This window comes from Ornithorhynchus anatinus, chromosome 3 (genome assembly GCF_004115215.2).
Source record: "Ornithorhynchus anatinus isolate Pmale09 chromosome 3, mOrnAna1.pri.v4, whole genome shotgun sequence".
NCBI classification, from domain to species: domain Eukaryota; kingdom Metazoa; phylum Chordata; class Mammalia; order Monotremata; family Ornithorhynchidae; genus Ornithorhynchus; species Ornithorhynchus anatinus.
In genome coordinates this window covers 59,199,894-59,225,821 of record NC_041730.1, presented here as the reverse complement: position 1 = coordinate 59,225,821, position 25,928 = coordinate 59,199,894, and positions in this window count along the sequence as shown.

Genomic DNA, 25,928 nt, shown 5'->3' with positions numbered 1-25,928 from the left:
CATGAAAAGAACCTCTTTATGCTGAAAAAGTAGGTGAAAATAAGCAATTACTTTTGTGACTTTTCAAAACTTAGTCCCATGTGGGGTAGGGACTGTGACCAACCTGATACACTAGTAGAACAGTAATTCAAGACATAGTAAGAACTTTGTAAATAGCCTAATAATCATCATTACTATTGTAGGAATCCTGAAATTTAGCTAGCTCATACGGGTGACCAAAACCACAGTGGCTATGACACAGCAGTATGACATCTGCATGTAAAAAACCTTTGTGAGGCAATCTTAACATATGGTACCTCTGCCCACCTACCTGTTCATTGTACTCTGTGTTCCAATGGGCATAGATGAGAAAGTGTGAGTGGCACTATCCAAACCAGTAGCAGTACAATCTATTCCTTTGAGCTGGTTCTCAGGATCAGGTTCAAAGCTCATCTGACATCGCCAAAGGAGATTCTGTTCTCATCCATACCATCACCAACAGCAGCAGCAGCGGCATCACAGATGAAACGTTGAAGTCATGTAAAGAACTTCTTGATGCTGAGAAAGTAGCTGAAAATAAGCAATTGCTTTTGTGAAATTATGGATGCACTCTATTCATTCATTCAATAGTATTTATTGAGCGCTTACTATGTGCAGAGCACTGTACTAAGCGCTTGGGATGAACAAGTCGGCAACAGATAGAGACAGTCCCTGCTGTTTGACGGGCTTACAGTCTAATCGGGGGAGACGGACAGACAAGAACAATGGCAATAAACAGCGTCAAGGGGAAGAACATCTCGTAAAAACAATGGCAACTAAATAGAATCAAGGCGATGTACAATTCATTAACAAAATAAATAGGGTAACTAAAATATATACAGTTGAGCGGACGAGTACGGTGCTGTGGGGATGGGAAGGGAGAGGTGGAGGAGCAGAGGGAAAAGGGGAAAATGAGGCTTTAGCTGCGGAGAGGTAAAGGGGGGATGGCAGAGGGAGTAGAGGGGGAAGAGGAGCTCAGTCTGGGAACGCCTCTTGGAGGAGGTGATTTTTAAGTAAGGTTTTGAAGAGGGAAAGAGAATCAGTTTGGCGGAGGTGAGGAGGGAGGGCGTTCCAGGACCGCGGGAGGACGTGACCCAGGGGTCGACGGCTGGATAGGCGAGACCGAGGGACGGTGAGGAGGTGGGTGGCAGAGGAGCGGAGCGTGCGGGGTGGGCGGTAGAAAGAGAGAAAGGAGGAGAGGTAGGAAGGGGCAAGGTGATGGAGAGCCTTGAAGCCTAGAGTGAGGAGTTTTTGTTTGGAGCGGAGGTCGATAGGCAACCACTGGAGTTGTTTAAGAAGGGGAGTGACATGCCCAGATCGTTTCTGCAGGAAGATGAGCCGGGCAGCGGAGTGAAGAATAGACTGGAGCGGGGCAAGAGAGGAGGAAGGGAGGTCAGAGAGAAGGCTGACACAGTAGTCTAGCCTGGATATAACGAGAGCCCGTAATAGTAAGGTAGCCGTTTGGGTGGAGAGGAAAGGGCGGATCTTGGCGATATTGTAGAGGTGAAACCGGCAGGTCTTGGTAACGGATAGGATGTGTGGGGTGAACGAGAGGGACGAGTCAAGGATGACATGACATGACATGACATGACATGACATGATCCCATTCATGAATGGGATGCAATTAAAAGTTGGGAAAGTGTTGGGCAAATTACCTGTGAAATGGCTCATGTCTTTAAGGGACTAGAGTGAGATTTCTATCAATGGGCTGATAAAGGATGTGCAAAAAATTCCTGTTACAGGGTCCCTGATATGAGGTCAGTCCAGTTGGCATAACAGTAAAGTAGAAGTGGAGGCAACTACTGAGCAGTGAATGCAGATCGTGGAGGCTGCAAAGGTTGATGGTACTTGTGAAGGAGAAGGCCACAGCATTCAACATAGATGACTGATTGTCTAATGACTATTATTCAAGCCATGCTGTTGCTCAGGTCCTGTGGGTTAGGATAATCTGGACTCTCAATTCTATACTGGGCAATAATGTTTCTCTGGAATCCAGAATCCTCTAAAGAGAAACTGACATTGCCAGGATCATTTTGAAGAATATTTTATTTAGGTACAATTCTGCTGTCATTTTCTATATGTTTGGTATGTTCTTTGCCCTGTGATTAATAGAGACACTCTCATAAATAAAGGATCTTGATTTCTTGAAATCATCCGTCTCACTCTCTTATTTCCCTTGTGAAGTCATAATCCTCCATTTGTGACATCACAAACTTTCTCCAGCAGTCAATGATGATGTTTCAAATTGAGGAATTAGTACTTTGGTGAGGAAGACATTACAAGAACAGAGGGACTCTCAAGGAATAAAGATCCAATTAGTGTGTAAATTCCCTTATATATTAAAAAAAGAAGAGAGAAATGTTTAAAATCTGGAGATCTTAGTGAACAGAGTTCCATCTATAATTCTGATGTCAATTTGAGCCCCTTTCCCATAAAATAAGTAGCAGATTACAGGGAAAGGCATAAGTTCCTTAGCAAAGGCTTTTTAGTGTACATGTGCATGACTGTGGAGAATGGGGGGAAGGTACTCTCCATTGTGGATAGACATGTCGGAAATCTCGATTCAAAGTCCTAAATTTGGGGCTGCCAAATTCTCTTGATTCCTCTCAACTTAACTGTGCCTTGTTCCCATTTCTCCAACCACCGACCACTTGTCATGCCCTCTCCCACCTGCCTGGAAATCCCTCATGCTCAAATCTAGCTGACCCTAGTTCTCCCATTGTTAAAGTTATTTAGAAATGATTCTACTAAGCAAGTGCACCTTCATGGACCTTCCGACTCTACTTTCCTTCCCTTCCCCCAGCTCCCACCCTCTCTTCACTACTACAGGTGAAAGCAGTGTTTAAAGGTCTTGGGAAAACATTGAATCCTCCCCCTATGCTGGCCTCTAGTCTCCAATCTCCATTCTCCAAATGGCAGGATCACTGTCACTGGTTAAGAAATGGGTCATCTGGACACCATCCCAACCATATGCAGTGTCCCCTTCCTCCTCAGATATTGTGAGAGGAGGGACAGGGAAGAAAGTAGGGGATGAAAGTCTACCCGCAGGCTGGGAAGTCTGCACTATAAATCTAGAATGCTGAGGAATGTAATTGGACAATGTGCTGAGCATACTCCAACCCAGAAATGACAGTGTGCAGTTGAGGGTTGTTGCCAGGTTAGGCTGTCCAATTGAGCTAGGACAATTCCAATTGCAAGCCTCTGTATGTTGATTGAAAATAGCCCAGAAATTCTTCAAAACCCTACAACTTGCCACAGATAAATGGGGACACATGGCCAGCTGAGATAAAACATCTAATGCATGTCCACATTACATTATATGTGCACACATGGCATTGTTGATATTTCTATGTCACATTTTCCTCTTGTAGTGGGTAGAAATTACCGAATAAGTTGCATGAGCAACTTATAGCAACCAAACTTGGTTGCTTGATAGAGGTTCAGAAAGGTGGTTTCCTGATCATTGGGTTATCTCTGGATTGAGGCCAAGAGCTAAAAGAGAGATATGAACCACCATAGCAATAGCTACCCTGCTGACATATTTTAGACCGAGGAATCCTGGAAACACTGTGAAGGAAAGGCGGGGAGGGGTTACCGTTCCAGGTACTCAGTCCCGAAAGGTTCCCTGAGTTAGGCGACACTAGGAGAAAGCTGCTGTAACTTAGGTTGTGTGCTGACGATGAAAGCAAGTCTTTGACTTTCTGGAGGTTCACCCGTCACAGCGGAAAATAACCTCTCTTTGATTTTCATTATTTTTAGCAACTCGATGCCGGCACAGTAGTAGCAGAGTGACCAGCTGTGTGCTGAGGTGCCTGGAACAGTCTCAATCATGGCTCCGCTGTCTGGGGCTCCGAAATGAAACACTTTGAACACTCATTCAAAGGTGTGAAAGTATGAAATCAGCACAGTGGGAACCTCGGGACTTCACTTTTTTTTTTTTTTTTTTGCCTCGCCTTCTGCTTACCTTGCCTGCCCTTCTCTCTTTTCTTGCCTTGGCTCTGACAGCTCTTGAAATGTCTGTTTAAAGAGCTGTGGCAGCCAGGGGGAAGAGACTGGGGAAATTTGCTAAGGGAGCTACACCTAGAGGTGAAGAAAGTCTCACTATATGCAGCCCTGAAAAAAGCACAGCGGTCTAGATGTCTGAAACAGCCTGCCTGGATTAATAAAGCCTGAGTTGGAGTGAGAGGGAGAAGAACTTAGAGAAAAAGAGGGGAAAATGGGGAAAGGAGGAGAAAGAGAATGAGATAGGCAGACCCAAAATAGTTGACAGATAAATACATTTTTAAATACTGAAAATAAATAGATCATGGATAGGCTATAGGCTGGATTCTTTTGTCTTATTCTAAATCTCTCAATTTCTGTTCCTGCAGAAATTCTGTGAAGGATTTTGCTTTGCATTAAGGCTAACTGGGATTGTGTGGGTTGGGGGTGGAGGATGGGGCTTTAAGAGTCTGTGTAGAGAGAGATTCAGTTTCCCCTCTCCCCAGGCTACCACCAGCCCAAGTCCACAAGCCACCACTAGCCACCACCATTAAGCGGACAGCACACCCACATTCACTTTAAATGGCAGTGAGAGAGTAGGGTAAGGGAGATCATCAGTTGAGATGATTTAGAGAAATAGTATAGAAAGAGCACAGGCCCGGGAATTAGAGTACTTGGGTTCTAATCCTGGGTCTGCCACTTGCCTACTGTTTGACCCTGGGCAAATCACTTAACTTCTCTTTGTCCATGTTTTTCATATGTATAATGGGGATTCTCCCTGTTCTCCCTTACCCACATTGTGAGCCCTGGCTGGGGCAAGGACTATGTCCAATCTGAATAGCTTGTATTTACCCTAGCATTTAGTGCAGTGTTTGGTACATAGTAAGTGCTTAAACACCAGAATTATTAGAATCATTGTCATTGTTACTGTGATTATTATTACTCTTATTAACTCATGGTAATTGCATGGTAGAGCTAGAGCCCATATGATTGCATGAGAGCACTGTACTAAGTACTTGGCGGAATCCGAAAATGGAGATCTTTCCTTACCTCTTCCTACCCATCACCCAACCAATGTATATGCTTGTGTCCTCACAAGTCCCAGAAGCACTTAGGTTCCTACCCAACCCAACGCTGAGAAGCAGGGTGGCTTAGTAGATAGATCACGGGTCTGGGAGTCAAAAGGAACTGGGTTTTAATTCAGCCTTAGCCACTTGTGTGTCGTGTGACCTTGGACAAGTCACTTAACTTCTCTGTGCCTCAGTTACTTCATCTGAAAAATGGGGATTAAGACTCTGAACCCCATGTGGGACAGGGACTGTGTCCAACCTGATTTGCTTATATCCACCCCAGTGCTTAGAACAGTGCCTCATATATAGTAAGTGCTTAACAAATACCACAAAAAGCCCAAACCACTTATGTACATATTTTTAAACTTAGCTGCTTCCCCTTACCTGTAATTTATTTTAGTTTCTATCTTCCCCACTAGAAGATAAATTCCTTGAAGGCAGGGTTCATGTTTGCTAACACTTGTACTTTCCCAAGTGCTTAGTACAGTGCTCAGCACAGAGCATATACTCAAAAATCTATTGACTGCCTGATTGATAGAAACCTTTTCTCTTGTGGGTCTGAGTCTTGGGGAGAATTACATGATGTTTCCTTCCAGTGATTTTTCTCCATTTTTCCATGCCTTTTTTCCATTCCAGACTGATTGCTCTCTGGATTGCAGTATTTCTGGTGCAGTCCTCATTACTCTTCATATTGGATCCTGTGTTGTCCTAAATGAATATCCCAAGCTTCGGGGGGGAGGGGGGAATAGCAGGGGGTGGAGGTGGATGGAGGGAGGACGGCAAGGAGGGCCTCCTTTTGTGTTCCCTGAAGGCAGGGTTACTGTCTACACATTCTATTACAGACTCCCAAGTGCTTAGTACAGTGCGCAGCTCACAGTAAACACTCAATAACCACCCCTGATTGATTTATTGGTACAAGTCTCAAAAATAGTCAAGGCGGAAGGGTTAACACTATCCCAGAATTGGCACAGATTTTCCTGTGTAGTGAGAGGCTTCCATTCCAGGAGAATGGCTTGTACATTCTCCTCTTATACACTATAGGTGCTAAGCCCTGGTGCAAATGTACTCTGAGGGTTTTTAAATTTTGTTGGAAAGAGAATCCCTGTAATCTCAAGGTTTCATCTGAAACTAATAAACTTCACTGGCTGCTGCTCCTGCTTTATCTGGCTGACTTCTCTGCCCACGGCCTGCCCCCCCCCCCCGCCACCCCCCCTGCCATTCCCATGATCTATGCCAGTGTTTCCCCTAATGTCAGCATATGTTTACATAGCTTTAAATTACAAAATTACTTAATGATTCTTATTAATGTTTGTCTCACCCTGTAGACTGTAAGCTTTTGGAGGCAGGAATGTGTCTGCTAATTCTCTTGTATTGTATTCTCCCAAATTGTAGTGCATTGTATGTAGTAAGTGGTCAATAAATACAACTGACTGATGATTGTAAGCACTTGTGGACATCAGTTTATTAATCCTATTTAATTATACTTCCCCCAGCACTTAGCAGAGCACGCAGTAAGACAAACAATCAGTAAATTCTGTTGATTCATACTCAAGGTTCAGTTCTGGGTCCCCTTCTATTCTCCATCTACACTCATTCCCTTGGAGAAATCATTTGCTCCTATGGCTTCAACTACCACCTCTATTTAGATGATACCCAAATCTACATCTTCAGCCCTGATCTCTCTCCCTCTCTATAATCTCTCAGTTCCTCTTGCCTTCAGGACATCTCTACTTGGATGTCCTCCTGTCACCTCAAGCTTAACATGTCCAACCGGAACTCCCTATCTTCCCACCCAAACGCTGACCTCCTCCTGACTTTCCCATTACTGTAGATAGGACAATAATAATGATAATAATAATAATACTGGTATTTGTTAAGCGCTTACTATGTGCCAAGCACTATTGTAAGTGCTGGAGTAGATACAAGGTAATCACATTATCCCACGTGGGGCTCACAGTCTTAAAGTCCATTTTACAGATGAGGTACCTGAGGCACAGAGAAGTTAAGTGACTTGCCCAAGGTCACACAGCAGACAAGTGGCCGAGGCGGGATTAGAACCCATGACGTCTGACTCCCAAGGCCAGGCTCTTTCCAATGAACCACACTGCTGGCTCACAAGCCCATAACCTTGAAATTACCCTTGACTCCTCTCTCTCATTCAACCCACAAATTCAATCCATCACTAAATCCTGTCCTCCCACCTTCACAACATCGCTAAAACCTGCCCTTTCCTCTCCATCCAAATTGCTACTACATTAACACAGTCACTCATCCTATCCCTCCTGAATTACTGCATGGGCCTCCCTGCTGATTTCCCAGCCTCCTGCCTTTTCCCACTCCAGTCCATATGTCACTCTGCTGCCCAGGGTCATTTTTCTACAAAAACATTCAGGACATGTGACCTCACTCCTCAAAGAACTCCAGTGGTTGTCCATCCACCTCCACATCAAACAAAAACTCCTCACCACTGCCTTTTAAGCACTCTATCACCTGTCCCCACCTACCTCACCTCGCTTATATCCTACTACAACCCAACCTGCACACTTCGCTCCTCTAAAGCCAACTTTCTCACTGTACCCCTTCTTGCTTATCTCTCCACCAACCCCTTGCCAATGTCCTGCCCCTCGCCTGAAATGACCTCCCTCCTTGGATCCAACAGATAATTTCTCCCCCTTGCTTCAAGGTCTTCTTGAAGGCACATGTCCTCCAGGAGGTCTTCCTTGACTAAGCTCTCCTTTACTCTTCTCCCACTCCCTTCTGCATTGCCCTGACTTGCTCTTTCTGTTCCTTTCCCTTCCCAGCCCCACAGCATTCATGCATTCATTCATTCATTCATTCATTCATAGTCGGTGTTTCCTGGGTGCAAAGTACTGTACTTAGAACTTGGGAGAGTACAATATAACAACAAACAGACACATTCCTGTCCACACTGAGCTCATAGTCTAGAGAACATATGTACATATCTGTAATTTTTTTATATTAATGTCTGATTCACTCCTTCTAGTCTGTAAGCTCACTGTGGGCACGATATGTGTTTGTATTGTACTCTCCCAAGTGCTCAGTACAGTGTTCTGCACACAGTAAGAGCTTAATAAATATGATTCAATGAATGAATGATTCTGCTAAGTGACCAAGCAGACTAAGACCTCTATTTCTCCTCTAGGCCCTCTCTGCATTGACTATGAACTTGGATGTGTACCGATTAAGCACTTTGATACTCATCCCAGCCCCAAAATGCTTATATAAATATTCTTATACTATGCAATTTCCCCTAACCCTAATTTATTTTAATGACTGTCTCTCCCTGCAGCCAGTAAGCTCCTTTCAGGCAGGGATCATGCCTACCAACTCTGTTGCATAATAATTTCCCAAGTACTTAGTACAGTGCTCTGCACACAGTAAGCACTCAATTAACAATGCTGATTGAATAATTGAATGATCTGCTACAGAGTCTTGAATTATCTCAAGGCTTCTTGTACCAGCAGTTGAACACCTCTGGATAATTCCTTTTATTTTCTGAACTACTCATATCTAAGAGCGGGATTACATTGTATGTGATGTACTTAAGTTGACCACTAGGCTTCTGACCTTGGACTGCAGAGTTCTGCTCTGGGCCCCAGATCTAGCCACATTCTGTCCTCCTCAAACTTTTGCTGTGAGTTTTTCAAACTGGCATAAATTGCCCTTTCTTCATCATTTCACAGCGTCACTTTAGCATGCTGTGTTATCTGATGGTAAAAGTTGTTTTTTTTAATAATTGGAATATAAAAGCCGTTATCAGAGTCTTTCCACCATCCCATCGTATTAATGATGTGTTTTAGGGGTCATTCCAAGCCTAGATTTATTTGTCAATTAAACCAAGTTAGGGAAGCCTGAATACTGGACTTCATAGATGACTGAATCAATCTAATGCCTAGGCTTGTGAAAATTGACCATGACTCATTCTTCCTCTTTATGAACAAATATCACTGTCAGAGAATGATAACGGCTACATTCCAGGACACTTCTTTGCAGACAGATGGAAGGAGCCTCTCTGTCTCTGTCTAACATGACCATTGTTGTAGGGATGGACAGAAAGGTTCGTAACGATTAAAGAAATACTCATTTGGTGACCAACACCAGCTATTCAGGCAGGATATTTCAGTTAAGTGGACTGTGGAAACAAGGTTGTTCACTTTGTGAAAGTGGAGATTTTTTCAGCTAAGAAGACTACAAGTAACAATATGTTTTCAGGCAACAGATCCTGAAAGTTCACTTATCTGGATTTTTGCAAAATACTGAGTTCTCACATAGAACCAAACTTTTACACTTTCAAGTTCCCTATGTAAAGTCCTTGTGAAAAACCTGGAGTTTGAATGGCACCAGGATTCTATTGCGGAGTCCAGGGATTACATTGAATGTGTCCTTTGGTGGATATAGGTTATCATCTACAAGGAATCAGGGAGTAGTTAGGTTTCCAGAAACTCCTGGGCATTCACCAGTCATTTCAGTCATTTCTGGAGAAGCCATGTGACCTAAAGGGTAGAGCATGGACCTTGGAGTCAGGGGAACTGCATCCTAATCCCAGTTTTGCCAAATGTTTGCTGTGTGACCTTGGACAACTTACTTGACTGCTCTGTGCTTCAGTTTCTCCAGCTGCAAAATGAGGATTCAAGACCTGTTCTCCCTCCTACTTAGACAGTTGAGCCCCAGGCAGGACAGGTACTCTGTTCAACTTAATTGATCTTTACCCTACCTTGGCGCTTTTAACTAATATATATTTGACCTATTTGCACACAAAAGTGTAGCAGGATAGGAAGAGAAGACTGAAATGTGAGAATCTTCACAAAGGAGCAACTATAAGATACCCTTGAGTTCTCCAGGATGGTTAGGCAAGGGAGGTGGGAGAGAGGCAGATAGGACCAGAATGACCAATTTTCAGCTTTCTGACTGGCTTTCTTTCCTTTAGAATGTCTCTCTGCAACTATCTTCTTATCCTTTTCTATTACACCTTCTCCTTTCCTCTCATTACCAACCACTGCTATCACCCATTGCGTGACAAGGCTTCTAGAATTGTCCTCAAATCAAGCAAATAACCAACTACATATGGTAACTTGATGCTAAATGACGGCCAAAGTACCACGTAATCATTTATTTGGAAGACTGTATTTTTATTTTCTGGAGTTACCATACACGTGACTATATGTCTAAACAGAAAAATGAAAAATAACCAAAATATCCTCATATCCATATTGGCTTCTTCCCAGTCCCTGTGGATGGGTGAGTTTTTAACTATAAATTAAGCAGATTGTCCTTGCCACCACAACCTGTTTTTCAGAGATGGAAAGATATGTAACTCACATCAGCAATTAAATTAGAAATGACCCAGGGTGGAAAGATGGCCTTGATGGAAGCCAGGGAGCCAGAGGTGCTGGCTCACTTGGCCTCAGATAGCTTCAGGGATCAGGAAATTAAGTCAACAGAGGCAAAAGAAGCTATTCCTCAATTTACCTCCCAAATCCTTTCTTCCTCTTAACTTTCAACATCCCTATCGTCCCCATCTGTCAAGCCCATAAACTTGGCATTATCCTTGACTCCATACTTCCTGTCAACCTCCATATCAATGGTATTTGTTAAGTGCTTACTACGTACTTACATACCAAGCATTATCCTAAGTTCTGGGGTAGATACAAGATGACCAAGTCCAACATGGGGCTCACAGTCCAAGTAGGAAGGAGAACAAGTACAGAATCCCCATCTCGCAGATGAGGGAACTAAGGCAGAGAGAAGTGAACTGACTTGCAAAAGGTCACATAGTAGAAAAGTGGTAGAGCTGGGACTATAACCCATGAGACCAAGCTGCTTCCAATATCTAGCCTATCACCAAGTGATGTCAGTTCTTTTGCCAAGCATTTTCAGAATCCACCTCTTCCTCTCCGACCAAAACAGATACCAAGCTGGCCCAGACACCAGTTATACCAGTTTGACTATTGAATCCTTCTTGTCACTGACATCCCTTACTGCCTTATTTTTCTCTCTCCAGTCCATTCTTAACCCTGATGCTTGGGTCATTGTTCTAAAACATTATTCTGCACACATCTTCCTACTCTTCAAAAGCTCATTCCTCTTCACAACTCGTAACCATTGGCTTGAAGGCACTCAGTCAGCTCTCTCCCCCTTACTTGTCCTTAATGTTCTCCCACTTCATCCCAACTTCCATAATTCCTTCCTCTCGAACCAAACTACTCATTGTAGCCTGTTCTTATTTTTTCCTGCTGTGAATCTCTTGCTCACTTCCTACCTCCTGACTAGAACATCCTCCCTTGAAATCCTCTTCTTCACAACACAGTTCTTCCACCTTCAAAGCCTTTTGCCACCAGCTGAAGATCATCTCTGATTAATTTCTCAACTCTCCACACTGGGTCACCACCAACTGCCATTTCACCTCTTTATTATTTAATGGTATTTGGTAAGTACTTACTTTGTGCCAGGCTCTATGCTAATCACTGGGGAAGATAGACGATAATCACGTTTTAAACAGTCCCTGTCCCACTTAAGGCTCAGTCTTAATCCTCATTTTACAGATGAGGAAACTGAAGAACAGAGAAGTTAAGTGACTTGCCCTAGGTCATGGAGCAGACAAGTGTTGAAGTTAGGGTTAGAATCAAGGTCCTCTCACTCCCAGGCCAGGCTCTTAACCGAGCTCTTTCCACTTGGCCATGCTGCTCATCATTTAGGAGCCCCTCGGTCACTTTTGCACTCACAGCTCCCTAGAAACACTTACATAGAAATTATTATGCTCTCCTAAGTGACAGTATCATTCAGAGTGTAGTACTAAAGTATTGTATAGGGATATGCACAGAGTAGAAGCTCAGTAATTACTATTGGTTGATTAATTGATTAGCAGGTAAGCAGTGTCCCAGTGGAAGGAGTCCGGAAGGTGAAATTTTTTTCTCTGAAGGTCATTGAGGACTCATAGCTGAAGTAACCATTTCAGATAATTAGGATCCGGGACCCCTCTTCTAGACCTATATAGTTAGAGTGAATCCCTACAGTTCTATCAATAAATGGTAAATTAATCAATCAATGTTATTTAATGAGTTTTGATTGTGTGCAGAGCATTGTACTAAGGCCTTGGGAGGGTACAATACAGCAGAGTTGGTAGACATGTTCCCGGCCCACAGAGAACTTACTCTCTAGTGAAGCAGCATGGCCTAGCGGATAAAGTGTAGGTCTGGGAGTCAGAAGGGTGTGGTTTCTAATCCTAGCTCCTCCACCTTTCAATCATTCATTCAATAGTATTTATTTAGCACTTACTATGTGCAGAGCACTGTACTAAGCACTTGGAATGTACAAATTGGCAACAGATAGAGACAATCCCTGCCCAATGATGGGCTCAGTGTGGCTCAGTGGAAAGAGCACGGGCTTGGGAGTCAGAGGTCATGGGTTCAAATCCTGGCTCTGCCACTTGTCAGCTGTGTGACTATGGGCAAGTCACTTAACTTCTCTGTGCCTCAGTTACCGCATCTGTAAAATGGGGATGAAGACTGTGAGCCTCACGTGGGACAACCTGATTACCCTGTATCTACCCCAGCGCTTAGAACAGTGGTCTGCACATAGTAAGTGCTTAATAAATACTAACATTATTATTATTAATCGGGGGAGACAGATGACAGAGTAAAACAGAACGTAACCAAAAACAAAAAACAAGACAAAAGTATCATGATAAATAGAATCAAGGTGCTGTACATCTCATTAAGAAAATAGGGTAATAAATGATATATACAAATCAGCACAGTGCTGAGGGGAGGGGAAGGGAGAGGGGGGAGCAAAGGGTGGGGAGGGGAAGGGAGGGGGAGCAGAGGGAAAGGGGGCTCACCTGAGGGGAGGTGACGGGGAAATGGGGAGGAGCAGAGGGTGGAGGGGGAGCAGAGGGAAAAGGGGGGAGCTCAGTCTGGGAAGGCCTCTTGGAGGCTGCTGTGTGACCTTGAGCAAGTCACTTTACTTTTCTGTGCCTCATCTGTGAAATGGGGATGGAGATTGTGAACCCACATAGAGACAGGGACAGGGACAGCCCTATGTGGGACAGGGACTGTGCCCATTCTGATTGGATGTATCTCACCTAGCTCTTAGTACAGTGCCTGGCACATAGTAAGAGCTTAACAAATACTATAAACACACATACACACACGCAAACTATGGTCTTGAAAAGAGGAATTGGCTAAGTTAAGAGCAGATTCTATGCGGAACATTATAATAATAATAATAATAATAACAGGAATGGCATTTTTAAGCACTTACTATGTGCCAGGCACTTATACTAATAGTGCTTGGCACATAGTAAGTGCTTAAAAAATGCCATCATCATTATTATTATTATTACTAAGCACTGGGATGGATACTAGCAAATCAAGTTGGACACAGTCATGAATAAGACGAGATAGGAGGAGGAATCCCAGGGATGTCATTTTTGCTACCCCAACAGCCACAGTTGCCATCATTAGCGCTGCTTTGCTACTTTATCATCTGCCAGACTTCCTTCCAAGTGACTGTCACATCACTGGATGGGAGAGGGAGATCCTCACAGGTCTGCATGCCCCTTACTTCACCCCTTATTGTAACCTGCACCCCAGAAAGAAGAGGGGCAGGTAGCAGCATTTGGGCTGCTGAGAGGAAGAAGAAGAGAACCCAGTGAGGAGAGGCTGTGCTTTTCCACTCTTCAGACCCCAGCTCCCTGGTCGGGTCAAGCCACCTGACACTGCCCCTCTTGTCCCCAGCAGGGAGTATTTGGATGCGGAATTAGTTGCGAGTCCATCCAACAGCTCCATGAAAACTGGGGTCACTTTCCTGTCCCCAACCTGCCCTCCACCAAGTTTGATCTGATGCTCTCAGCCATGCTATGTTTTCAGTTGGAGGCTTCCCAGTTCAGAGAGCTTGGCTGCCACTGAAAATGGAAAATGGGCAAACTGGAAGAGGGAGTCTGACATTCCCAAAATAACTAAATGAATAAGGTTTTACCAAATAAAACTCATAACCATTCTGATTTTCTCATCAACACCACAATGACCCTTCTGCTTCTCAACAAATTGAATTATGCCCCCTCAAAATAACTCCCTTATTGCCTCCAAGTCGCCTTGTCCTAATAGATGATGGATAGTTTAATGAAACGAGTCACTGACAATTCTACTTCATATTCACAGTGTATGTTTTTAGCCCCCAAAATGCAATTAAGAAGAAGTTTTTGTTTGCCAATCTAGCCTGCCAGGCTTGATTTGATACTATCCTTGTCATAAAGTTTCCCCATTTCAAACAGGAACCTCTGCATCTCCCGACTTGGAAACAGATAATTTCAAATATTCCTCCTCCAGTTTCTTACATCTCAGCTGAGCTAATTGCTATTTCTCTAGGTCAGGTGATGTGATTGTAAATGGGACCTTCACATGACAAAAAGAGTATTTGTTTTTCAATTCCTCATTGGATTAAAATATTTTTTTTCTTTTATTTTTGTATCTCTCAGTACAAAAACCTCGGTTTTGTGTCAAAATCCACTGGATTGTTCCTTCACCTTTCAGTTTATAAAGGTTTGGGAATTATTCTTGTTGTTTTATTATTATGGCCCTTCCTTCTATATCTTATTAGAACCTTGTTCGAGATCTCTCTCACACAGTGTGAAATTAGGGTTCCCTATCCCCACAGATGGTCTGGATCCCATGTGCTCTTTTGCTTGAAATATTTCCATTCTGGAAGCTTATTAGAAGGGTCTGAATATGCAAAGTGAAAAGACAAAATTGGCAAAGAAAATAATTGGACTCTGCGTCACATTGTAATTAAACCTACAGAAGCCTTGACCAGGCCACCCCTCTGCCTCCCGATCACAAGGAGAAATTCATATTTTGCAGACCACAGTGAAATGGGCTGACAAATTACATCGCGATGGGATATTATTCCTGCCGGTATATTCCTCCTGAAATGTCAGAAAGATTAGAAGTGCCACATCTTCACTCCTAGGCTCTAATCTTAAAGGGCCCTGGGATAAAAACACAGCAATTACATTCAGAGGCTGTGTCAATTTCACAATAGGAAAAAAGAGCTTTCCCAACAGCAAATAATTATAGCACCACTTAATGATTGATTTAACATAGAAAACCCATCTAATTCCTTTTGTCATTACAATCTACAGTACTAACAATATAACAATGCTGCCTTAGTGGTTAGATGTTACATTAGCATTAAGAATAATGCTAATGCAAAGAGCAGTTTAACTTGTTATATTGTGAATCTGGCTTGCTGCACTATACACACTCTGCATTATGAATGCTATTAGTGGAACATACATTCATAGTGATACCTACCAGCCTAAAATTATCTTTTTAGCAACTCCACTAATATAAAATATTGCCTCTCAAAAATAAGCCTCCTACATATTTAATATAGCAAGGAATAACATATTTTCTGGTTTTCACTAAAATACCATTCAGTTTAGATAGATAGATAAGGTAATGATGATTATAAATGTCTAAATATAAGGAAGATTCAAATGAAAATTATATTAAATGATACAGAGGAATTGCTATCAACACTGTTAGTAAAATTATTCTGTCCTGAGATAGGGACTTGGCATAGATAGTTTGTGTAAATGTGTTTTTTGAGACTTGGGATTTTATTTCAATTTTACAGGACAGAAGGGGCTTGAGTATTCCCCTCCCACTCAGCTAGATTTTAAGCTCTTTAAGGGTAGGGAATTGTCTAATAATAATAATAATAATAATGTTGGTATTTGTTAAGCGCTTACTATGTGCAGAGCACTGTTCTAAGCACTGGGTTAGATACAGGGTAATCAGGTTGTCCCATGTGAGGCTCACAGTCATACTCCCCATTTTACAGATGAGGTTACTGAAGCACAGAGAAGTTAAGTGACTTGGCCACAGTCACACAGCTGACAAGTGGCAGAGCCGGGATTTGAACCCATGACCTCTGACTCCCAAGCCCGTGCTCTTTCCACTGACCCACACTGCTTCTCTGACCCACGCTGCTACTTTATTGTATTCTTTCAGTGTTTGGTACTCAGTGCTTGCCAAACAGCATGGCATAGTGGATAGAGGACAGGCCTGAGAATCAGAAGGTTATGGGTTCTAAACCAGTCTCAGCCACTTGTCTGCTGTTTGGCCTTGGACAAGTCACTTCACTTCTCTGTGCCTCAGTTACCTCATCTGTAATATGGGGATGAACACTGTATGAGGGCCAGGGACTGTGTCCAACGCGATTTATTTGTATCCACCCCAGTGCTTAGTACAGTGCCTGGCACATAGTATGTACGTAACAAATACCATAAGTATTATTATATTACTGTACTCTGCAACAGTGTTCACGAAACATCATTGGTTGGTTGATTCAGGGTAGAATAATGCATCTTCACCTCCAATCACCCCCATCAACCCTAAAACTTCAGAAAGGAGCCACTCCACCACTGCTTTCCCAGCACCCTGGAAATTTGCATGCAAAATAATCTTCTGAAGCCCAAGGAGGGGAGAAAGTGGTTAACTCAGAGATTCCGAGCACTAACAGCAGCAATGGAAGTCATTTATGTTGCAGGCATACATATACTTCGACCCTCACACAGAGGACACACACATATTTGTGTCCTCTCTGTCTCTCTCATTAATTGATCAATTATATTTATTGAGCACTTATTCTGTGCAGAGCACAGTATTAAGTGCTTGGGAGAGTACAGTGTAACAGAGTCGGTAGACACATTCCCTGCCCATAAGGAGCTTACAGTCTTATTCAACAAGAAATTCCTTGAAGTCATTGACTTGGTGTTGTTTTCCCTTGGCCAACCCCTCCTCTACCACTTCCTCAGAGCTAGTATAGTGCACTCTACCTCAGAAATCAATAATAATTGTAATCTACACTTGGCAGACTAACTAATTGGTTGCCTAGATAAGGTCAGAACTTCTAGGACAGAGGAAGAAAATGATCTGCTTCCTCTTTCACATCTGTATTATCAGAAGTTTTGAGATCTGTCAGTGTACATGGTAATGATAATAATTGTGGTATGTGTTAATGATAATAATAATAATTGTGGTATTTGTTAAGCACTTACTATGTGCCAAGCACTGTTCTAAGCACTGGGGTGGATACAGAGTAATCAGGATGTCCCATGTAGGGCTCCCACTGTTAATCCCCATTTTATTCATTCATTCATTCAATAGTATTTATTGAGCACTTACTATGTGCAGAGCACTGTACTAAGCACTTGGGATGAACAAGTCGGCAACAGATAGAGACAGTCCCTGCCGTTTGACGGGCTTACAGTCTAATCGGGGGAGATGGACAGACAAGAACAATGGCAATAAATAGGGTCGAGGGGAAGAACATCTCGTAAAAACAATGGCAACTAAATAGAATCAAGGCGATGTACAATTCATTAACAAAATAAATAGGGTAATGAAAATATATACAGTTGAGCTGACGAGTACAGTGCTGTGTGGATGGGAATGGAGAGGTGGAGGAGCAGAGGGAAAAGGGGAAAAAGAGGGTTTAGCTGTGGAGAGGTAAAGGGGGGGTGGCAGAGGGAGTAGAGGGAGAAGAGGAGCTCAGTCTGGGAAGGCCTCTTGGAGGAGGTGAGTTTTAAGTAGGGTTTTGAAGAGGGAAAGAGAATCAGTTTGGCGGAGGTGAGGAGGGAGGGCGTTCCAGGACCGCGGGAGGACGTGACCCGGGGGTCGACGGTGGGATAGGCGAGACCGAGGGACGGTGAGGAGGTGGGCGGCAGAGGAGCGGAGCGTGCGGGGTGGGTGGTAGAAAGAGAGAAGGGAGGAGAGGTAGGAAGGGGCAAGGTGATGGAGAGCCTTGAAGCCTAGAGTGAGGAATAATAATGTTGGTATTTGTTAAGCGCTTACTATGTGCCGAGCACTGTTCTAAGTGCTGGGGTAGACATAGGGGAATCAGGTTGTCCCACATGGGGCTCACAGTCTTAATCCCCATTTTACAGATGAGGGAACTGAGGCACAGAGAAGTGAAGTGACTTGCCCACAGTCACACAGCTGACAAGTGGCAGAGCTGGAATTCGAACTCATGAGCCCTGACTCCAAAGCCCATGCTCTCTCCACTGAGCCACGCTGCTTCTCCAACAGATGAGGTAACTGAGACACAGAGAAGTTAAGTGACTTGCCCGAGGTCACACAGCAGACAAGCGGCAGAGCTGGGATTAGAACTCACGTCCTCTGATTCCCAAGCCCATGCTCTTTCCACTAAGCCACACTACTTTTCAATGATAAAAATTGTGGTATGTGTTAATAATAATAATTCTGGTATTTGTTTAGCACTTACTATGCACCAAGCACTATACTAAGCTCTGGGATAGTTATAAGTTAATCAGGTTAAAACCTGTCCTGCAAAGTCTAAGGAGTACAGATGAGGAAATGGAGGCACAGAGAAGTTAAGTGACTTGGTTAAGTCAGGCAAAGTCAGGCAAATTGCAGCAGGCAAATGGTGGAACTGGGATTTAGAGCCGATTTAGTACCTCTCCTCAACTCTCTGTTACAGAAGGAAGAGCAGTTCCAGGCTTCATACTGGCAGAATCCCTCCAACACCACCAGCCCCCATCTCATCATGGGTACATTATCTACTCCGAGCTACTTTGCCCACATTTAGAGCCTCACAATCCAGGTTACACTTGGATATAACTTTGTCACTCAGTGTGGCAGCACCTGGGAAGAGAAAGGCATGCTTCTTCCACCACAAATGCACTTGGTATCTCTTTTTGTTCAGAAGAGCCTTTTCACAGGATGATGAGACCCAGGAAGTGTGGAGAAGTCTCAGTGGAAAGAGAAAATTCTATTTTCTGCTTTGAAACCTTATGGAACATTTATGCCACCCCTCGTTTTATGCTGCTTCCTATATTTTTCGGGCCCAGTATAACACCTAGAAACTTTCACTCCCATATCATGTCCTTCGCATTGGCCCATGAGGTACTAAATAAAAAAATTCTACAACAGCTATAGTTGTTGAACTACAAGAGATGTCGAGATGTAAATGTTGGTATGGTGATCTGAAGTGTCCTAAGCCACCGAGGCTGCAAAATTTGGCAGGAAATCAGAAGAGCGCAGACTTCCATGCAGGATTCATTTTCATCCCTGCTTTAAGCGGGAAACAGAGATAAAGTAGTTCTCTGTGTGGCACTTCTGTCTCTACCATTTTGTGCATTTTAGTACATGCATATACCCACTAGAAAGCACAGTTCTCCCAGATGTTTACATTGGAGGTGAAAGGTTTTGATTGCTATTACTTCCTGTTCATTGGTTGATGTTCCCAAAAATGTACCCAAGGTAAGTACTACGTTCAAGACAATAGAGCTGGAATTATTCTCGTATGCAAATTCTTTACCATGTAGCCTTAACAGGGACTTAAAATTCTGCAGCACACATTACTCAGACAAAGCAGTCCACTACAGGCAAGCTAAGTGTAAAGGTGTGAAATCATTAGAGTTTATGTCTCAGCCTGACTATAAGGCTCAGTCCTCTTTCTCTAGAGGGACAACCCCCCACACCACACTTCCTGTTTAACACATCGACCTGCCTATTCAGCATTTGACAACACTATCGGATTCTTACTGAATTTTATGCTTCAGGAAGGACATAAAGCAACGGCTTTTCCCCTGGGAAATCCTGCCTTCACCTACGTAAATTTACTGAAGCACTTTGGAATTCCATGTAAACTTTTTCATTCCCCTCATTTTTTTGGTATCTGTGGGTAACAATTTGTAATCAAAGTAGCTCTAACAAGGTTTTTTTGTTTGTTTGTTTTTGGCATTTCTTAAGTGCTTACTATGGGACAGCTATTGTACTAAGCTCTGTGGCAGAAACAAGTTAATCAGGGTGGATACAGTCCATATTCCACATGGGTCTCACAGTCTGAATGCCCACTTTATGGATCAGGCAAAGAGAATGATGGTAATTCTTAAGAGCTTAGTATGTGCCAAGCACTGTTCTAAGCACTGGAATAGATACACAGTAAACAGGTTGTCTGAAGTGGGGCTCACAGTCTAAATCCCCATTTACAGATGAGGTAACTGAGGCACAGAGAAGGTAAGTGGCTTGCCCAAGGTCACACAACAGACAAGGGGCAGAGTTGGGATTAGAACCCAAGTCCTGTGACTCCCAAGCCCATGCTCTTTCCACTAAGCCACGCCAGTTCTCTGAAGCAGAAGTGAACTGACTTGTCCAAGGTCACACAGCAAACAAGAGGCAAAGCCCGGACTAGAACCCAGTTCCTTCTGACTCCCAGGCCTGTTCTTTATTCACTAGGCCATGCTGCTTTTAGAGTAAAACCAACTCTAGTATTTAAGACATTAACTAGCATATATATATGTATATATATATATCCATTCATTTAGTTTGATCATTCTAGTAGTTAATATGTTAACATTTTTCTCCCTTGTTGGAGTGTAAGCTCTTTGTGGTAGGGAACATCACACTTCTCCATTCTGTACTCTCAAGTGCCCAGTTCAGTGGTCCACATCAATCAATCAATTAATCAGTCAATAGCATTTATTTACTTATTATTTTTGTGATATTTGTTAAGTGCATACTATGTGCCCAGCATTGTACTAAGTGTTGAGCTAATACAAGCTAATTAGGATGGACAGAGTCCATTGTCTCACATGGGGCTCACAGTCTTAATTCCCATTTTGCGATAAGGTAACTGAAGCACAGAGGCACAGAGGAGTTCAGTGACTTGCCCAAGGTCACACAGCAGACAAGTGGTGGAGCTGGGATTAGAACTCAGGTCACCATGATGTAGCAGAAAGAGCATGGGCCTGGGTGTCAGAAGGTCATGGGTTCTAATTTGGGCTATACAATTTGTCTGCAGTGTGATCTTGGTCAAGTCACTTCACTTCTCGGTGGCTCAGTTACGTCGTCTGTAAAATGGGGATTGAGACTGTGAGGCCTATGTGGACCAGGGATTGTGTTCAACACAATTTGCTTGTATCTACATCAGTGCTTAGTACAGTGCCTGGCACACAGTAAGCACTTAACAAATACGATTATTATTATTTTGATTCCCAGGCCCTTGCTCTATCCTCTAGGCCAAGCTGAGTGTTTACTGTTTGTAGAGCACTATTTTAAGCACTTGAAATAAAGTGGGTACTCAATAAACACTAATGCTATTATTACTGCTATTTCTACTATTCATTCATTCAGTCATATTTATTGAGTGCTTACTGTGTGCAGAACACTATACTAAGCACTCAGGAGAGTACAATACAATAATAAACAGAGACATTCCCTGCCCACAAAGTCTAGAAGCGGGGGATACAGATATTCATATAAAAAAAATTACAGATATATACGTGTCGTGGGGCTTGGAGGGGAGACGAACAAAGGGAGTAAGTCAGGGAGTTGCAGAAAGGAGTGAGAGAAGAGTTAAGGGGGGCTTAGTCAGGGCAGGCCTTTTGGAGATGTGCCTTCAAAAAAGCTTTGAAGTGGGGGAGAGTAACTATCTGTTGGACTTTAGGAGAGAGAGGGTGTTCCAGGCCAGAGGCAGGACGTGGGCGAGGGGTGTGCAGTGAGAAAGATGAGATCAAGGCAAAGTGAGAAGGTTAGTGTTACTATTACTTTAGTCAGCTTGGAGCATCAAGAGGTCGGCCTAACAAATCTGCAGTGGTAAGAATGAGCATACAAGGATAGTCTCCCTTAAAATGATTAAGTTGAATGGTGCTCCCACTTTTGTTTTATAAATAGGTTTATGGCATTTGGGATCCATCCATCAATCAGTGATATTTATGGAATGGCTAACCATGCAGAGCACTGCACTAAGCACTTAGGAGAGTACAATATGGCAGAGTTGGTAGACATGTTCCCTGCCCACAAGGAGCTCACAGTCTAGAGGGGAGGACAGACATTATAATAAATTACAGATCTACACATAATTGGTGGGGACTGAAGGGGTAGAGACTATCAAGTGTACAGAGGCCCATTTTCTTGGAGGGGTACCACACTTGAGATTAGGAAGAAGATTTGTGAAAGGGGACAAAAACTTTATTACATATTCAATGTTTACTCAACAACGGAGACCAGTTACCTAGGAAGTCTGGGGCACAGCGGGGCCTTTTTAACTATAAGGAAAAGTCCTGTTAGTGTAGGTGTGTCAGAATGAAGTGATGGAAGGAAAACTTAAATAATGCTGTTGAGGGGACTTCTCCCAATCTGATCTTTCCCTAGCTTCAGGGTTTTCTCCCCTGCTGTTGCCTGTTACCTGATGATGGAGCCATTATTGTATACCGCTTTGTCTTTTTCAGGAACAGAATTTAACCATACCTTTCACTGGATAGAATGGAAAGGAATTAGGTGTTTATTAGAAGTTGAAATTTTGAGACCAACTTCTTCAATGATCAAGAACAGTTTTCCCTCTTTTATATACATTAGCATACATATATGTATATGTTACTACAATATATGTATATATATATATATATATAAGCTGAATTGAACAAAGGAAGCAGTAAAGTGAAGAAACTGTTCAGTGTGGATTTTGAACTTAGAAGCAGCAGGGCCTAGTGGAAAGAACCCTGGGAGTCAGAGGACCTTTGTTCTAATCCCAGCTCTGCCACTTGCCTGCTGTGTGAGTGTATGTCTTCTCAGTGCCTCAGTTTCCTCCGCTGTAAAAGGAGGAGTTAGTACCTATTCTCCCTTGCCATTAGATATGTGAACTCCATGTGGGATAGGAACTTTATGTGATAAGATTATACTGTGTCTCTCACAGTGCTTGGCACAGACCAGGTTCCTGACAAATACCATCATTTCATTTGATCCGCAATCTTAATCACTACTTTAGGATCATTTAGGAAGAGGGCTTATTCTGTAAAAATATTCTTTCTGTTCATCTTTAGATCCATCTATTTCCAAAGTGCTTATTATTGTTGTTATTATTATTACCATCATAGGATAGCTGTCAGAAAACTGCTGATTGGAGACAAGGCACAAGGTTTCAGCAAAAGTGGCAAATAGCATTGTTTCCATAATCTGACAAACAGTATCCACCTACCTTCTTTTCTTAGCTGCAAGACACCATAATTGAAAATTCCCTGTCACACATGACAATTAAATGCAGCAATATTTAATGGTAAAGTAGATTCCATTTCTGTTGGAAATAATATAATTCCATCAGAGTCTAAAAGTGAAACTTGCTGAACTCCTAACATTTTTTCACTCCTTTCTTTCTTCATAGTTTCTCAATGTCATTGTATTTTGGCGGCTGTAGTTGCTCGGATTTTTTTCAATTACTCTTGGATTTTCATCCATCATATTACCAACCCCTTTAAACTCTCACTTCCAATTTCTTCTCTCTGCTATTCCTGCCTAATGGATCATGAATTGTAGGAGGGATAATGGGCCTTCTCCAAACTTTATTTTATTGTTATCCACTGAATGATCAGAAAAAAGGAGAGTGAATTCCACATCTTAAGAATAACACCCATCATTCAAAGACGGACTAGGCCTAGGACTAGGTTCATGGTTAGCTAAAGGCCTGGAGGTCATCTCTGCGTTCATATAAGGGTTTTTAAAAAAATTTCTAACTAGGAGGTATCAAGCTCCACAATCTTCCAGAGGCTGAGCTCAGATCTGTGTTGCTTAGATTAAAAAGCTCAGAACTAACGTGGGTCAGGGGAAATTGGGAAATGACTACTAAAATACAAAGATAATTTTTATATTTTCTTAAAGCACACTAAGACAGCCATTCATTGCTATTTCCCTTGGGTGTCCGGGAAGGAAACCTCAGTATTAATGAGAGAAGAAATAGTGATGAGGGAAAATACTGATACAAATTGGGTCATGTGACCCAACCGTGCCCCTTTCTGCAAAAGTTTCCCCAACCCTGGGGTGTGCCAAGGAATGTTGAGGGAATTACCACCAATTCTCCTGTTAATGCTGAAATGGGGATCAATAAACAGAATAATTGCAGGGTTCAAAATAATGAAGTGGTGCATTAAACTGTCAGAGGGAAAACACAAGCTGGGTTACAATGTCAGACTCTCACTAGCCAATCTGCCAGTACCCATCTTGTGCGAGTACTCTTTCCAAAAATGTTGAGAATCTCCAGGAGAAACAGATTTGGACCCCAAGTACAGCACCAAAGTTATCCCATCCTATAGGGAGTTTCCAAAGTTAGATCATACCTCAATAAAGATGACCACTTTTTCATCCTGAGGCAAAGTTGATGCAGTGATGTGTTACTAAGGCTGAGTGATTTTTCTAGGATTTTAAATTCTCATTAGTAATTACAGGATTTTTGTTGTTGTTGTTGTTAACAGAAGGCTTCTTCTCATTAAAAATGAATTGCTGTCAGTTTCTGATGCTCTCAAGTAGTCTTTGTTACATGCCTCAGTAAATAACTTTTTAGTCTGCTAATGTTCAGTGCAAGAAAAACTGATCAGGGTTGGTGTTCAGGACCTCTGTTAATTAGGTGATATACACTTCATTCATTCATTCGATCGCATTCATTGAGCTCTTACTGTGTGCAGAGCACTTTACTAACTGCTTGGAAAGTACAATTCAGCAATAAAGAGAGATAGTCCCTGCCCACACCGGGCTTACATTGTGAGACCTACCACCGATTCCACATCCAACTTCTGGAGCAGTTCCACTTAAGCTATCTTTGGGCAATATTTAATCTCAAGCATTCAGACAGAATCACCCTGAGATCCACATTGTGCTCCTACCCCCTTAGATGGTGAACTTTATGTTTGACAAGTAATGGGCCTGATTTAAATGCATTGCCCAAAGCTCAGCCCAGTGGTTGTCACATAAGCTCTCTAATCGGTAAACTCCTTGTGGGCAGGGAACATGTCTATCAACTTATTTTAATGGCATTCGTTTAACGCTTACCCAGTGCCAGGCACTGCTCTAAGTGCTGGAGTAAATACAAGCTAATCAGGTTGGATACAGCCCATGTCCCACATAGGGCTCACAGCTTAATCCCCAGTTTACAGATGAGGTAACTGAGGCACAGAGAAGTTAATAACTTGCCCAAGGTCACACAGCAGACAAGTGGTGGAGTCAGGACTAAACTCAGGTTCTTCTGACTTCCAGGCCCAAGTTCTATCCACTAGGACATGGTACTAGGCCATTCTTGTGGCCTACTGCATTAACTCTGTTATAATGTACTCTCCCAAGTAATTAGTAGAGTGCTCTGCACACAGTAAATTCTTAATAAATAGGATGGATTGATTGATTGATAGTGAGAACTTAACAAATACTAGTCAGTCACTGTACTAAGCACTTGGGAGAATACAATATAGCAATAAACAAATACATTCCCTGCCTACAGAGCTATTATTATTATTATTATCCTTGAATGTAATCAGATCCACAGTATCGAAATTAATTAATTCATTCGTTCAATAGTATTTATTGAGCATTTACTATGTGCAGAGCACTGTACTAAGCCTTGGAATGTACAATTCAGCAACAGATAGAGACAATCCCTGCCCAATGACGGGCTCACAGTCTAATCGGGGGAGACAGATGGCAGAGCAAAACAGAATGAAACAAAAACAAGACAACATTATCATGATAAATAGAATCAAGGGGATGTACACCTCATTAACAAAATAAATAGGGTAATAAAAAAATATATACAGATGAGCACAGTGCTGAGGGAGGGGGAGGAGGAGGGGGAGGAGAAGAGGGAAAGGGGGCTTAGCTGAGGGGAGGTGAAGGGGGAAGGGGAAGGAGCAGAGGGCAGAGGGGCAGCAGAGCGGGAGCAGTGAGAGCAGAGGGAAAAGGGGGAACTCAGTCTGGGAAGGCCTCTTGGAGGAGGTGAGCTCTCAGTAGGGCTTTGAAAGGGAGAAGAGAGTTAGTTTGGTGGAGGTGAGGAGGG